This window comes from Procambarus clarkii, chromosome 40 (assembly GCF_040958095.1).
Source record: "Procambarus clarkii isolate CNS0578487 chromosome 40, FALCON_Pclarkii_2.0, whole genome shotgun sequence".
Lineage (NCBI taxonomy): Eukaryota > Metazoa > Arthropoda > Malacostraca > Decapoda > Cambaridae > Procambarus > Procambarus clarkii.
This window is the reverse complement of record NC_091189.1, coordinates 38,084,435-38,097,866: the sequence shown is the minus strand read 5'-3', so window position 1 is coordinate 38,097,866 and position 13,432 is coordinate 38,084,435. Positions and strand designations below refer to the sequence as shown.

Sequence of the window (13,432 nt, the reverse complement as noted above, 5' to 3'; positions counted from 1 at the left end):
CTGCCTCAGACCCCCCCAAAACCCCCCTGCCTCAGCCCCCCCCCCAAAACCCCCCTGACTCAGCCCCCCCCAAAACCCCCCTGCCCTTTCCACATTTGCACTTCCCCAACGACTCCCCTGCCCCTGCTACATCACACCTGTCAACGACCCCAGTGGGTAAAGCATGCCATCCCCAAACCCACCTTCCCATCCCCCCTCCCCTACTACCCACTCCTACTCCCCTGCCCCTTCTACCCCATTGCCTTCACTTCCATCTGCTCCATCCCAGCTTCTACTCACCCCCAAACCCCACCCAACCCTCACCCCTCCTATGCACCCCCAGCCCACATTTAACCCCCTCACCTTGTGACCCCCTACACCTTCCCCCATCTCCTCTTCTACCCCAAAACCCCCACCTACCCCCAATTCCCCCTAAACTAATGCACCCTCTCTTCCACTCCCAGCACCCATGCTCCATTCTCCCCTCAGCCCTCTGCCCTCAATATCCCTCTCCCCCCCCAACCACTCAACCTCTATCTGACTCTCGGTCTCACTCTACTTCTCAACCCCCCTATGCCATTCAGACCCTCCCTAACTTTCAGACCCATTATGCCCTTCCTACCCCCCCCCCCCTAGATGCCCAGATCCCATTCACCTACCAGGCACTCCCAGGCACCCCCTAGCACCCCCCCAGACACCCCCATAGCCCCCACTCTCCCCCCAGACACCCCCACAGCCCCCACTTTCCCCCCAGACACCCCCCCCCCCAGTCTCCCCCAGACCCCGGTGAAAGGGGGAACTCTGGAACCAGAGTTTCCAAGAAGAGTCTCAAGGTTTGGTACACCAATGCTGATGGGGTATCCATAAAGCAGAAGAGATAAAAGAAAGAGTTAGTGAGGCAGACCCAGACATAGTGGCAATAGTGGAAACTAAAATAAATGGCATGATCTCGGATGCAATCTTTCCAGAGGGGTACCAGGTGATAAGAAAAGAAAGGACACAGAGACAGGGAGGAGGAGTGGCACTACTAATAAAGCGGAAATGGAAGTTTGATGAGCTGGAAAATCCGGGTACCAATGAAAGCACGAACTCCATACATGGAACTCTGACAGTGGATGGGAAGAAGATTGTAATCTTGATACTCTACAATCCCCCATCAAACAGTAGAAGGCCCAGGCAGGAGTATGAGGACAACAACAAGGCATGTATAGATAAACTGCAGAGGGCAGCAACAATAGTGCATAGAATGAGAGCGAAGCTGCTGGTCATGGGGGACCTAAATCACGGAGGGATAGATTGGAAAACGAGGAATCCCCATGGCGGGGAGGAGACCTGGGGAGTGAAGCTGGTAGACATTATTGACAGGAATTTCCTAACACAGCATGTGAAGGAAGACACTAGGGAAAGAGGAGGGGATACGCCCAGCCTATTAGACCTCATTTTCACCCAGAATGTAAAAGACATCAAGCATTTGGAATATGAAATACCACTAGGAGCCATTGACCATTGTGTCCTAGTCTTTGACTACATGATGGAGCTTAATTTTAAATTAAGATTGTAACCAAAGGACAAGAGATCCGGGAAAGGAGACTTGATTACAGAAAAGGGGACTACAGAAGGATAAGCGACTACCTGGAAGAAGTGCAGTGGGAGGAAGAAATTAGAGGAAAAACAGTGCAAGGTATGATCAACCAAGTCATATGGAAATGCAAGGAGGCTGAAGAGAGATTTATTCCAACAGTAAAGGAAAAAAGCAGGAGGAAATATAATAACCCATGGTTTAATACAGTGTCAGGAAGCAAAAGTGAGAAGCAGGAGGGAGTGGAGGAAGTACAGCAGACAAAGGACAGAGGACAACAGGATTAGATGTAACAGAGCTAGAAACGATTACATTAACATAAGATGGGTATCGGAAAGAAATTATGGGAATGATATTGCAATCAAAGCGAAAAAGCAACCTAAATTACTACATAGCCATATAAGAAGGAAGATGTCGGTAAATGACCAAGTGACAAGACTGAGGAAAACAGAAGGGGCATATACAGAAAGCGACAAGGAAATCTGCGAGGTACTGAATGCAAGTTTCCATGGAGTGTTCACAACCGAGCCTGAGTGGCTCCCATTGTTAGACGAGATTACCCTAGATGAAAGACTATCAGATATAGAGGTGACAGCAGAGGAGGTAATGAAACAGTTGTCAACACTGGATGCAACTAAAGTGGTTGGACCAGACAAAGTATCACCGTGGATACTAAAAGAGGCAGCGCAGGCTCTCAGCGTGCCTCTGGCAATGATCTTTAATGAGTCACTTATGTCGGGAGAATTGCCCAGTTGCTGGAAGGAGGCAAATGTCGTAACGATTTTCAAGAAAGGTGATACGGAGGAGGCACTTAAATACAGATCCGTATCACTGACAAGCATCCCCTGCAAAATACTTGAAAGAATAATTAGGCTAAGACTTGTTGAACACCTGGAGAGCATTGGGTTTGTAAACAAGCACCAACATGGGCTCTGGACAGGGAAATCATGCCTAACAAACCTTTTAGAATTTTATGAGAAAGTAACAAGGATAAGGCAGGACAGAGAAGGCTGGGCAGACTGCATATTTCTTGACTGCCAAAAGGCCTTTGATACAGTACCACACATGAGACTGCTATACAAACTTGAGAGGCAGGGAGGAGTAAGCAGAAAGGCCCTAGCATGGGTGAAGAACTACCTAACAGGAAGGAGCCAGAGGGTAATGGTAAGGGGCGAGAAGTCGGACTGGCGAACAGTAACGAGTGGAGTACCTCAAGGATCGGTGCTGGGACCAATCCTCTTTCTAATTTACGTAAATGATATGTATACAGGAGTGGAATCATACATGTCAATGTTTGCGGATGACGCAAAATTAATGAGAAGAGTTGTGACAGATGAGGATTGTTGGATCCTCCAAGAGGACTTAAACAGGTTGCAGAGATGGTCAGGGAAATGGCTACTGGAGTTCAACACCAGTAAATGTAAAGTTATGGAAATGGGATCAGGTGATAGGCAACCAAAGGGACAGTACACAATAAAGGGGAACTGCCTACCTGTAACAATTCGAGAAAGAGACCTGGGAGTGGATGTGACACCTAATCTAACTCCTGAGGCACATATAAATAGGATAACGACAGCAGTGTACTCTACACTGGCGAAAATTAGAACTTCATTCAGAAACCTTAGTGAGAAGGCTTGAAGGGCGCTTTACACTGCCTATGTGAGACCAGTCTTAGAGTATGCCGCGCCATCATGGAGCCCCCACCTGAAGAAAGACATAAGGAAACTGGAGAAGGTTCAGAGGTTTGCGACGAGGCTTGTCCCAGAGTTACGAGGGATGGGATATGAAGAACGTCTGAAGGAACTGAACCTTACGACATTAAAGAAAAGAAGGGAGAGAGGATATATGATAGGGACATATAAAATACTCGGGGGAATTGACAAAGTGGAAATAGATGAAATGTTCACACGTAATAATAACAGAACGAGGGGACATGGGTGGAAACTGGAAACTCAGATGAGTCACAGAGATGTTAGGAAGTTTTCTTTTAGCGTGAGAGTAGTGGAAAAATGAAATGCACTTGGGGAACAGGTTGTGGAAGCAAACTTTATTCATACTTTAAAATTAGGTATGATAGGGAAATGGGACAGGAGTCATTGCTGTAAACAACCGATGGCTGGAAAGGCGGGATCCAAGAGTTAATGCTCGATCCTGCAAGCACAAATAGGTGAGTACACACACACACATGGGCCAGAGACCAAAAGACACAAAAATGGAATCAATACAAGAGGCCAAACCCCCAAACATACGAGTGATACAAAAATGCGAGAAACAACTACACGACAGTGAGGAGAGAGGCAGAAAGAAATTTTGAAAAAGGGATTGCAGACAAATGTAAAACAGAACCAGGTCTATTCTATAAATGCATAAACAACAAATTGGAGGTAAAGGATAATATTCAGAGGTTGAAAATGGGAAATAGATTCATGGAAAATGAAAAAGAAATGTGTGAAACACTAAACAAAAAGTTCCAAAGTGTGTTTGTACAAAATGAAATCTTCAGGGAACCAGACACAATAAGAATTCCAAAGGACAACATAGAGCACATAGAGGTGTCTAGAGACGAAGTGGAAAAAATGCTCAAGGAGCTAAATAAGAACAAAGCAGTTGGTCCAGATGAAGTTTCACCATGGGTTCTGAGAGAATGTGCACCTGAGCTCAGCATTCCATTTCAACTGATTTTTCAGGCATCCCTGTATACAGGAGTTGTAGCTGATGTGTGGAAAAAGTCTAACATAGTTCCAATCTACAAAAGTGGAAGCAGGGAAGACCCCCTCAATTATAGACCGGTATCATTGACAAGTGTAATAGTCAAAATATTGGAAAAAATAATTAAAACTAAATGGGTAGAATACCTGGAGAAAAACGATATAATATCAGACAGACAGTATGGTTTTCGATCTGGAAGATCCTGTGTAACGAACTTACTCAGTTTTCATGATCGAGCCACAGAAATTTTACAGGAAAGAGATGGTTGGGTTGACTGCATCTATCTGGACCTGAAAAAGGCTTTCGACAGAGTTCCCCATAAGAGGTTGTTCTGGAAACTGGAACATATTGGAGGGGTGACAGGTAAGCTTCTAACATGGATGAAAAATTTCCCAACTGACAGAATAATGAGGGCCATAATCAGAGGCAAGGTATCAGATTGGAGGAATGTCACGAGTGGAGTACCACAGGGTTTAGTTCTTGCACCGGTAGTGTTCATTGTCTACATAAACGATCTACCAGTGGGAATACAGAATTATATGAACATGTTTGCTGATGATGCTAAGATAATAGGGAAAATAAGAAACCTAGATGATTGTCATACTCTTCAAGAAGACTTGGGCAAAATAAGTATATGGAGCAACACTTGGCAAGTGAAATTAAATGTGAATAAATGCCATGTTATGGAATGTGGAATTGGACAACATAGACCCCACACAACCTATAAATTATGTGAGAAATCTTTAAAGAATTCTGACAAAGAAAGGGATCTAGAGGTGGTTCTAGATAGAAAACTGTCACCTGAGGACCACATTAAGAACATTGTGCGAGGAGCCTATGCTACACTTTCTAACTTCAGAATTGCTTTTAAATACATGGATGGAGAAATACTAAAGAAATTGTTCACGACTTTTGTTAGACCAAAGCTGGAATATGCAGCGGTTGTATGGTGCCCATATCTTAAGAAGCACATCAGCAAACTGGAAAAGGTGCAATGACATGCCACTAAGTGGCTCCAAGAACTGAAGGACAAGAACTACGAGGAGAGGTTAGAGGCATTAAATATGCAAAAACTAGAAGATAGAAGAAAAAGTGGCGATATGATCACTACATTCAACATAGTAACAGGAATCGTTAAAATTGATAGGGAAGAATTCCTGAGACCCGGAACTTCAAGAACAAGAGGTCATAGATTAACTAACGAAACAAAGTTGTCGGAGAAATAGAAGAAAATTCACTTTTGTAAACAGAGTGGTAGACGGTTGGAACAAGTTAGGTGAGAAGGTGATGGAGGCCAAAACCATCAGTAACTTTAAAGCGTTATATGACAATGAGTGCTGGGTAGACGGGACACCACGAGCGTAGCTCTCATCCTGTAACTACACTTAGGTAATTACACACACACACATTACAGGGAGGGGGAGTGAAAAATAAGGTGAGGGGAACAAGTTCCTGAAGATTGCATACACCAACATAGATGGAGTGAGATCGAAGATACTGGAGTTAAGTAATTACCTAAGTGTAATTACCTAAGTGTAGTTACAGGATGAGAGCTACGCTCGTGGTGTCCCGTCTTCCCAGCACTCTTTGTCATATAACGCTTTGAAACTACTGACGGTCTTGGCCTCCACCACCTTCTCACTTAACTTGTTCCAACCGTCTACCACTCTATTTGCGAAGGTGAATTTTCTTATATTTCTTCGGCATCTGTGTTTAGCTAGTTTAAATCTATGACCTCTTGTTCTTGAAGTGCCAGGTCTCAGGAAATCTTCCCTGTCGATTTTATCAATTCCTGTTACTATTTTGTATGTAGTGATCATATCACCTCTTTTTCTTCTGTCTTCTAGTTTTGGCATGTTTAATGCTTCCAACCTCTCCTCGTAGCTCTTGCCCTTCAGTTCTGGGAGCCACTTAGTAGCATGTCTTTGCACCTTTTCCAGGATGTGCTTCTTAAGATATAGGGTCCACACAACTGCTGCATATTCTAGCTTTGGCCTAACAAAAGTCATGAACAATTTCTTTAGTATATCGCCATCCATGTATTTAAAAGCAAATATGACGTTAGAAAGCGTAGCATAGGCTCCTCGCACAACGTTCTTTATGTGGTCCTCAGGTAATAGTTTTCTATCTAGAACCACCCCTAGATCTCTTTCTTTATCAGAATTCTTTAAAGATTTCTCACATAATATATAGGTTGTATGGGGTCTATGTTCTCCTATTCCACATTCCATAACATGACATTTATTAACATTAAATTCCATTTGCCAGGTGGTGCTCCATATACTTATTTTGTCCAGGTCTTCTTGAAGGGCATGACAATCATCTAAATTTCTTATCCTTCCTATTATCTTAGCATCATCAGCAAACATGTTCATATAATTCTGTATACCAACTGGTAGATCATTTATGTACACAATAAACATCACTGGTGCAAGAACTGAACCCTGTGGTACTCCACTTGTTACATTTCTCCATTCCGATACATTGCCTCTGATTACTGCCCTCATTTTTCTATCAGTCAGAAAATTTTTCATCCATGATAGAAGCTTACCTGTCACCCCTCCAATATTTTCCAGTTTCCAGAACAACCTCTTATGTGGAACTCTGTCAAAAGCCTTTTTTAGGACCAGATAGATGCAGTCAACCCAACCATCTCTTTCCTGTAATATCTCTGTGGCTCGATCATAGAAACTGAGTAAATTCGATACACAGGATCTTCCAGATCGAAAACCATACTGTCTGTCTGATATTATATCATTTCTCTCCAGGTGTTCTACCCATTTAGTTTTGATTAGCTTTTCCAATACTTTCACTATTACACTTGTCAATGATACAGGTCTATAATTGAGGGGGTCTTCCCTGCTGCCACTTTTGTATGTAATTACCTAAGTGTAATTACCTAAGTGTAGTTACAGGATGAGAGCTACGCTCGTGGTGTCCCGTCTTCCCAGCACTCTTTGTCATATAACGCTTTGAAACTACTGACGGTCTTGGCCTCCACCACCTTCTCACTTAACTTGTTCCAACCGTCTACCACTCTATTTGCGAAGGTGAATTTTCTTATATTTCTTCGGCATCTGTGTTTAGCTAGTTTAAATCTATGACCTCTTGTTCTTGAAGTTCCAGGTCTCAGGAAGTCTTCCCTGTCGATTTTGTCAATTCCTGTTACTATTTTGTATGTAGTGATCATATCACCTCTTTTTCTTCTGTCTTCTAGTTTTGGCATATTTAATGCTTCTAACCTCTCCTCGTAGCTCTTGCCCTTCAGTTCTGGGAGCCACTTAGTAGCATGTCTTTGCACCTTTTCCAGTTTGTTGATGTGCTTCTTAAGATATGGGCACCACACAACAGCTGCATATTCTAGCTTTGGCCTAACAAAAGTCATGAACAATTTTCTTTAGTATATCGCCATCCATGTATTTAAATGCAATTCTGAAGTTAGAAAGCATAGCATAGGCTCCTTGCACAATATTCTTTATGTGGTCCTCAGGTGATAGTTTTCTATCTAGAACCACTCCTAGATCTCTTTCTTTATCAGAATTCTTTAAAGATTTCTCACATAATATATAGGTTGTGTGGGGTCTATGTTCTCCTATTCCACATTCCATAACATGACATTTATTAACATTAAATTCCATTTGCCAAGTGGTGCTCCATATACTTATTTTGTCCAGGTCTTCTTGAAGGGCATGACAGTCATCTAAATTTCTTATCCTTCCTATTATCTTAGCATCATCAGCAAACATGTTCATATAATTCTGTATACCAATTATGTATACTGTATGTGTGTGTGTGTGTGTGTACTCACCTATATGTGCTTGCAGGATCGAGCATTGACTCTTGGATCCCGCTGTGTGTGTGTGTGTGTGTGTGTGTGTGTGTGTGTGTGTGTGTGTGTGTGTGTGTGTGTGTGTGTGTGTGTGTGTGTGTGTGTGTGTGTGTGTAATTACACTTAGGTAATTACACACACACATAAGGAAGGGTTGGTCTTGGAAGGGTTCAAAATTATGAAAGAGGAGGTCAAGAGACACCTGCTGGATCTGGATGTTAGAAAGGCTGTTGGTCCAGACGGGATCTCGCCATGGGTACTGAAAGAGTGTGCAGAGGCACTTTGCTTGCCACTCTCCATAGTGTATAGTAGGTCACTGAAGACGGGAGACCTACCAGAAATATGGAAGATGGCGAATGTGGTCCCAATATACAAAAAGGACGACAGGCAAGAGGCACTGAACTACAGGCCAGTGTCCTTGACTTGTATACCATGCAAGGTGATTGAGAAGATCGTGAGAAAAAACCTGGTAACACATCTGGAGAGATGGGACTTCGTGACAAATCGCCAACATGGGTTCAGGGAGGGTAACTCTTGCCTGACTGGCTTAATAGAAATCTACGATCAGGTGACAAAGATTAAGCAAGAAAGAGAAGGCTGGGCGGACTGCATTTTCTTGGATTGTCAGAAAGTCTTTGACACAGTACCGCATAAGAGGCTGGTACATAAGCTGGAGACACAGGCAACCATGAGGCCTGGTCAATGACCGGGCCGCAGGGACGCTAAGCCCCGGAAGCACCTCAAGGTAACCTTAAGGTAAGGTGTAGCTGGTAAGGTGCTCCAGTGGATAAGGGAGTACCTGAGCAATAGGAAGCAGAGTTACGGTGAGGGGTGAGACCTCAGATTGGCGTGAAGTCACCAGTGGAGTCCCATAGGGCTCTGTACTCGGTCCTATCTTGTTTCTGATATATGTAAATGATCTCCCGGAGGGTATAGATTCATTTCTCTCAATGTTTGCGGACGATGCCAAAATTATGAGAAGGATTAAGACATTGGAGGACTGCTTGAGGCTTCAAGAAGACCTAGACAAGCTGAAGGAATGGTCAAACAAATGGTTGTTAGAGCTTAACCCAAGCAAACGTAATGTAATGAAGATAGGTGTAGGAAGCAGGAGCCCAGATACAAGGTACCATCTGGGAGATGAAATACTTCAAGAGTCAGAGAAAGAAAAAGACTTGGGGGTTGATATCACGCCAGACCTGTCTCCAGCAGCCCATATCAAGAGGATAACATCTGCAGCATATGCCAGGCTGACCAACATAAAAACGGCATTCAGAAACTTGTGTAAGGAATCATTCAGAACTTTGTATACCACATATGTTAGGCCAATCCTGGAGTATGCAGCCCCAGCATGGAGTCCATATCTAGTCAAGGATAAGACCAAACTGGAAAAGGTTCAAAGGAATGCCACCAGACTAGTACCCGAGCTGAGAGGTATGAGCTACGAGGAGAGACTACGGGAATTAAACCTCACTTCGTTGGAAGACTGAAGAGTTAGGGGGGACATGATCACCACATTCAAGATTCTCATGGGAATCGTCAAGGGTAGATAAAGACAGGCTATTTAACACAAGGGGCACACACACTAGGGGACACAGGTGGAAACTGAGTGCCCAAATGAGCCACAGAGATATTACAAAGAACTTTTATAGTGTCAGAGTCAATGACAAATGGAATGCATTAGGAAGTGATGTGGTGGAGGCTGACTCCATACACAGTTTCAAGTGTAGATATGACAGAGCCCAATAGGCTCAGAAACCTGTACACCTGTTGATTGATGGTTGAGGCGGGACCATAGAGCTAAAGCTCAACCCCCGCAAGCACAACTAGGTGAGTACACACACAGAAGACCAGAAACCGATGTGAGCACAGAACACCAGAAAGCAGAGAGAGATACCAGAGAACCAGGAATGAGTACATCAGGGTGAGAAGAGAAGCAGAGAAAAGTTTTGAAAATGATATAGCAAACAAAGCCAAGACCGAACCAAAGCTACTCCACAGTCATATCAGAAGGAAAACCACAATGAAAGAACAGGTATTGAAACTTCGAACAGACGAGGACAGGTATACAGAGAATGACAGAGAGGTGTGTGAAGAACTCAACAAGAGGTTCCAGGAGGTCCTCACAATAGAACAAGGTGAGGTCACTGTGCTAGGAGAAAGGGAGGTAAACCAGGCGGCCTTTGAAGAGTTCGAAATTACGAGAGAGGAGGTCAAGAGACACCTGCTGGATCTGGATGTTAGAAAGGCTGTTGGTCCAGATGGGATCTCACCATAGGTACTGAAAGAGTGTGCAGAGGCACTTTGCTTGCCACTCTCCATAGTGTATATTAAGTCACTGGAGACAGGAGACCTACCAGAAATATGGAAGACGGCGAATGTGGTCCCAATATACAAAAAGGGCGACAGGCAAGAGGCACTGAACTACAGGCCAGTGTCCTTGACTTGTATACCATGCAAGGTGATGGAGAAGATCGTGAGAAAAAACCTGGTAACACATCTGGAGAGAAGGGACTTCGTGACAAATCGCCAACATGGGTTCAGGGAGGGTAAATCTTGCCTTACAGGCTTGATAGAATTCTACGATCAGGTGACAAAGATTAAGCAAGAAAGAGAGGGCTGGGCGGACTGCATTTTCTTGGATTGCCGGAAAGCCTTTGACACAGTACCGCATAAGAGGCTGGTACATAAGCTGGAGAGACAGGCAGGTGTAGCTGGTAAGGTGCTCCAGTGGATAAGGGAGTATCTAAGCAATAGGAAGCAGAGAGTTACAGTGCGGGGTGAGACCTCCGATTGGCCTGAAGTTACCAGTGGAGTCCCACAGGGCTCTGTACTCGGTCCTATCTTGTTTCTGATATATGTAAATGATCTCCTGGAGGGTATCGATTTATTTCTCTCAATGTTTGCGGACGATGCTAAAATTATGAGAAGGATTAAAACAGAAGAGGACTGTTTGAGGCTTCAAGAAGACCTAGACAAGTTGAAGGAATGGTCGAACAAATGGTTGTTAGAGTTTAACCCAACCAAATGTAATGTAATGAAGATAGGTGTAGGGAGCAGGAGGCCAGATACAAGGTATCATCTGGGAGAGGAAATTCTTCAGGAGTCAGAGAAGGAAAAAGACTTGGGGGTTGATATCACACCAGACCTGTCTCCTGCAGCACATATCAAGCGGATAACATCAGCGGCATATGCCAGGCTGGCCAACATACGAACGGCATTCAGAAACTTGTGTAAAGAATCATTCAGAACTTTGTATACCACATATGTCAGGCCAATCCAGGAGTATGCAGCCCCAGCATGGAGTCCATATCTAGTCAAGGATAAGACTAAACTGGAAAAGGTTCAAAGGTTTGCCACCAGACTAGTACCCGAGCTGAGAGGTATGAGCTACGAGGAGAGACTACGGGAATTAAACCTCACTTCGCTGGAAGACAGAAGAGTTAGGGGGACATGATCACCACATTCAAGATTCTGAAGGGAATTGATAGGGTAGATAAAGACAGTCTATTTAACACAAGGGGAACACGCACAAGGGGACACAGGTGGAAACTGAGTGCCCAAATGAGCCATAGAGACGTTAGAAAGAATGTTTTCAGTGTCAGAATAGTAGTAGACAAATGGAATGCATTAGGCAGTGATGTGGTGGAGGCTGACTCCATACACAGCTTCAAGTGTAGATATGATAAAGCCCAGTAGGTTCAGGAACCTGTACATTAGTTGATTGACAGTTGAGAGGCGGGACCAAAGAGCAGAGCTCAATCCCCGCAAGCACAACTAAATACACACACACACACACACACACACACACACACACACACACACACAAAAGAAAAATTCTTTTTGGTCCTGCAACTGAAAGGAATGAGTTACGAGGAAAGGCTAAGGGAGCTGAACCTCACAACCCTGGAAAACAGAAGAGTAAGGGGAGACATGATAACTACCTACAAAATTCTCAGGGGAATTGACAGGGTGGACAAAGACAAATTCTTTTGCGCGGGTAGAACACGAACAAGGGGACACATGTGGAAACTTAGTACCCAGATGAGCCACAGAGACGTTAGAAAGAATTTTTTCAGTGTCAGAGTAGTTAACAAATGGAATGCATTAAGTAGTGTTGTGGTGGAGGCTGACTCCATACACAGTTTCAAATGTAGATATGATAGAGCCCAGTAGGCTCAGGAATCTGTACACCTGTTGATTGACGGTTGAGAGGCGGGGGCCAAAGAGCCAGAGCTCAACCGCCGCAAACACAACTAGGTGAGTACACACACACACACACACACACACACACACACACACACACACACACACACACACACACACACACACACACACACACACACACACACACACCTTTTAAAGAATTTTTTCAGTGTCAGAGTAGTTAACAAATGGAATGCATTAGGCAGTGATGTGGTGGAGGCTGACTCCATACACAGTTTTAAATGTAGATATAATAGAGCCCAGTAGGCTCAGGAATCTGTACACCTGTTGATTGACGGTTGAGAGGCGGGACCAAAGAGCCAGAGCTCAACCCCCGCAAGCACAACTAGGTGAGTACACACACAGACCGCTATTAGTGGGGTGAGGGGACAACTGCGCCTTACTGTAGAGCCGCGCGCACCTCCTCCCGCCTCAAGCAAGCGGCTGTCAGAGCTACCATAACTTCCCCCCGCCACCTCCAACACATCTTTCTGGAAACTTGTAGTTCGCCCCCATGTTGACCAGTGTGGGGCGGTAGGAGGGGGGGGGGGGGGAAATGGGGAGGAGGGGGGGGGGGAAATGGGGAGGAGGGGGAGGGGAAATGGGGAGGGGGAGGGGAAATGGGGAGGAGGGGAAATGGGGAGGAGGGGGGAGAGGATATGGGGAGAGGATATGGGGAGGTGGGGGAGAGGATATGGGGAAGAGGGGGGGAGAGGATATGGGGAGGTGGGGGGAGAGGATATGGGGAGGAGGGGGGAGAGGATATGGGGAGGTGGGGGAAAGGATATGGGGAGGTGGGGGAGAGGATATGGGGAAGAGTGGGGGAGAGGATATGGGGAGGTGGGGGGAGAGGATATGGGGAGGAGGGGGGAGAGGATTTGGGGAGGAGGGGGGAGAGGATTTGGGGAGGAGGGGGGAGAGGATTTGGGGAGGAGGGGGGAGAGGATATGGGGAGGTGGGGGAAAGAATATGGGGAGGTGGGGGAGAGGATATGGGGAAGAGGGGGGGAGAGGATATGGGGAGGTGGGGGGAGAGGATATGGGGAGGAGGGGAGAGGATATGGGGAGGAGGGGGGAGAGGATATGGGGAGGAGGGGGGAGAGGATTTGGGGAGGAGGGGGGAGAGGATTT

General features: G+C 45.2%; 1 protein-coding gene across 29 annotated transcripts in view; it reads right to left on the bottom strand.

Annotated features, from left to right (window-relative positions):
• Positions 1-13,432, bottom strand: part of LOC123758034 (uncharacterized) — a 247,631-nt gene that overhangs the window by 220,221 nt on the left and 13,978 nt on the right. For 2 of the 29 annotated variants that reach the window (XM_069338977.1, XM_069338978.1), the window contains one exon: positions 3,179-3,262. The exons of the other annotated variants lie outside the window; for them this stretch is intronic. The gene's annotated coding sequence lies outside the window, so the exon portion shown is untranslated. The remainder of the gene's footprint in view (positions 1-3,178; positions 3,263-13,432) is intronic. 29 annotated transcript variants of the gene reach the window in all.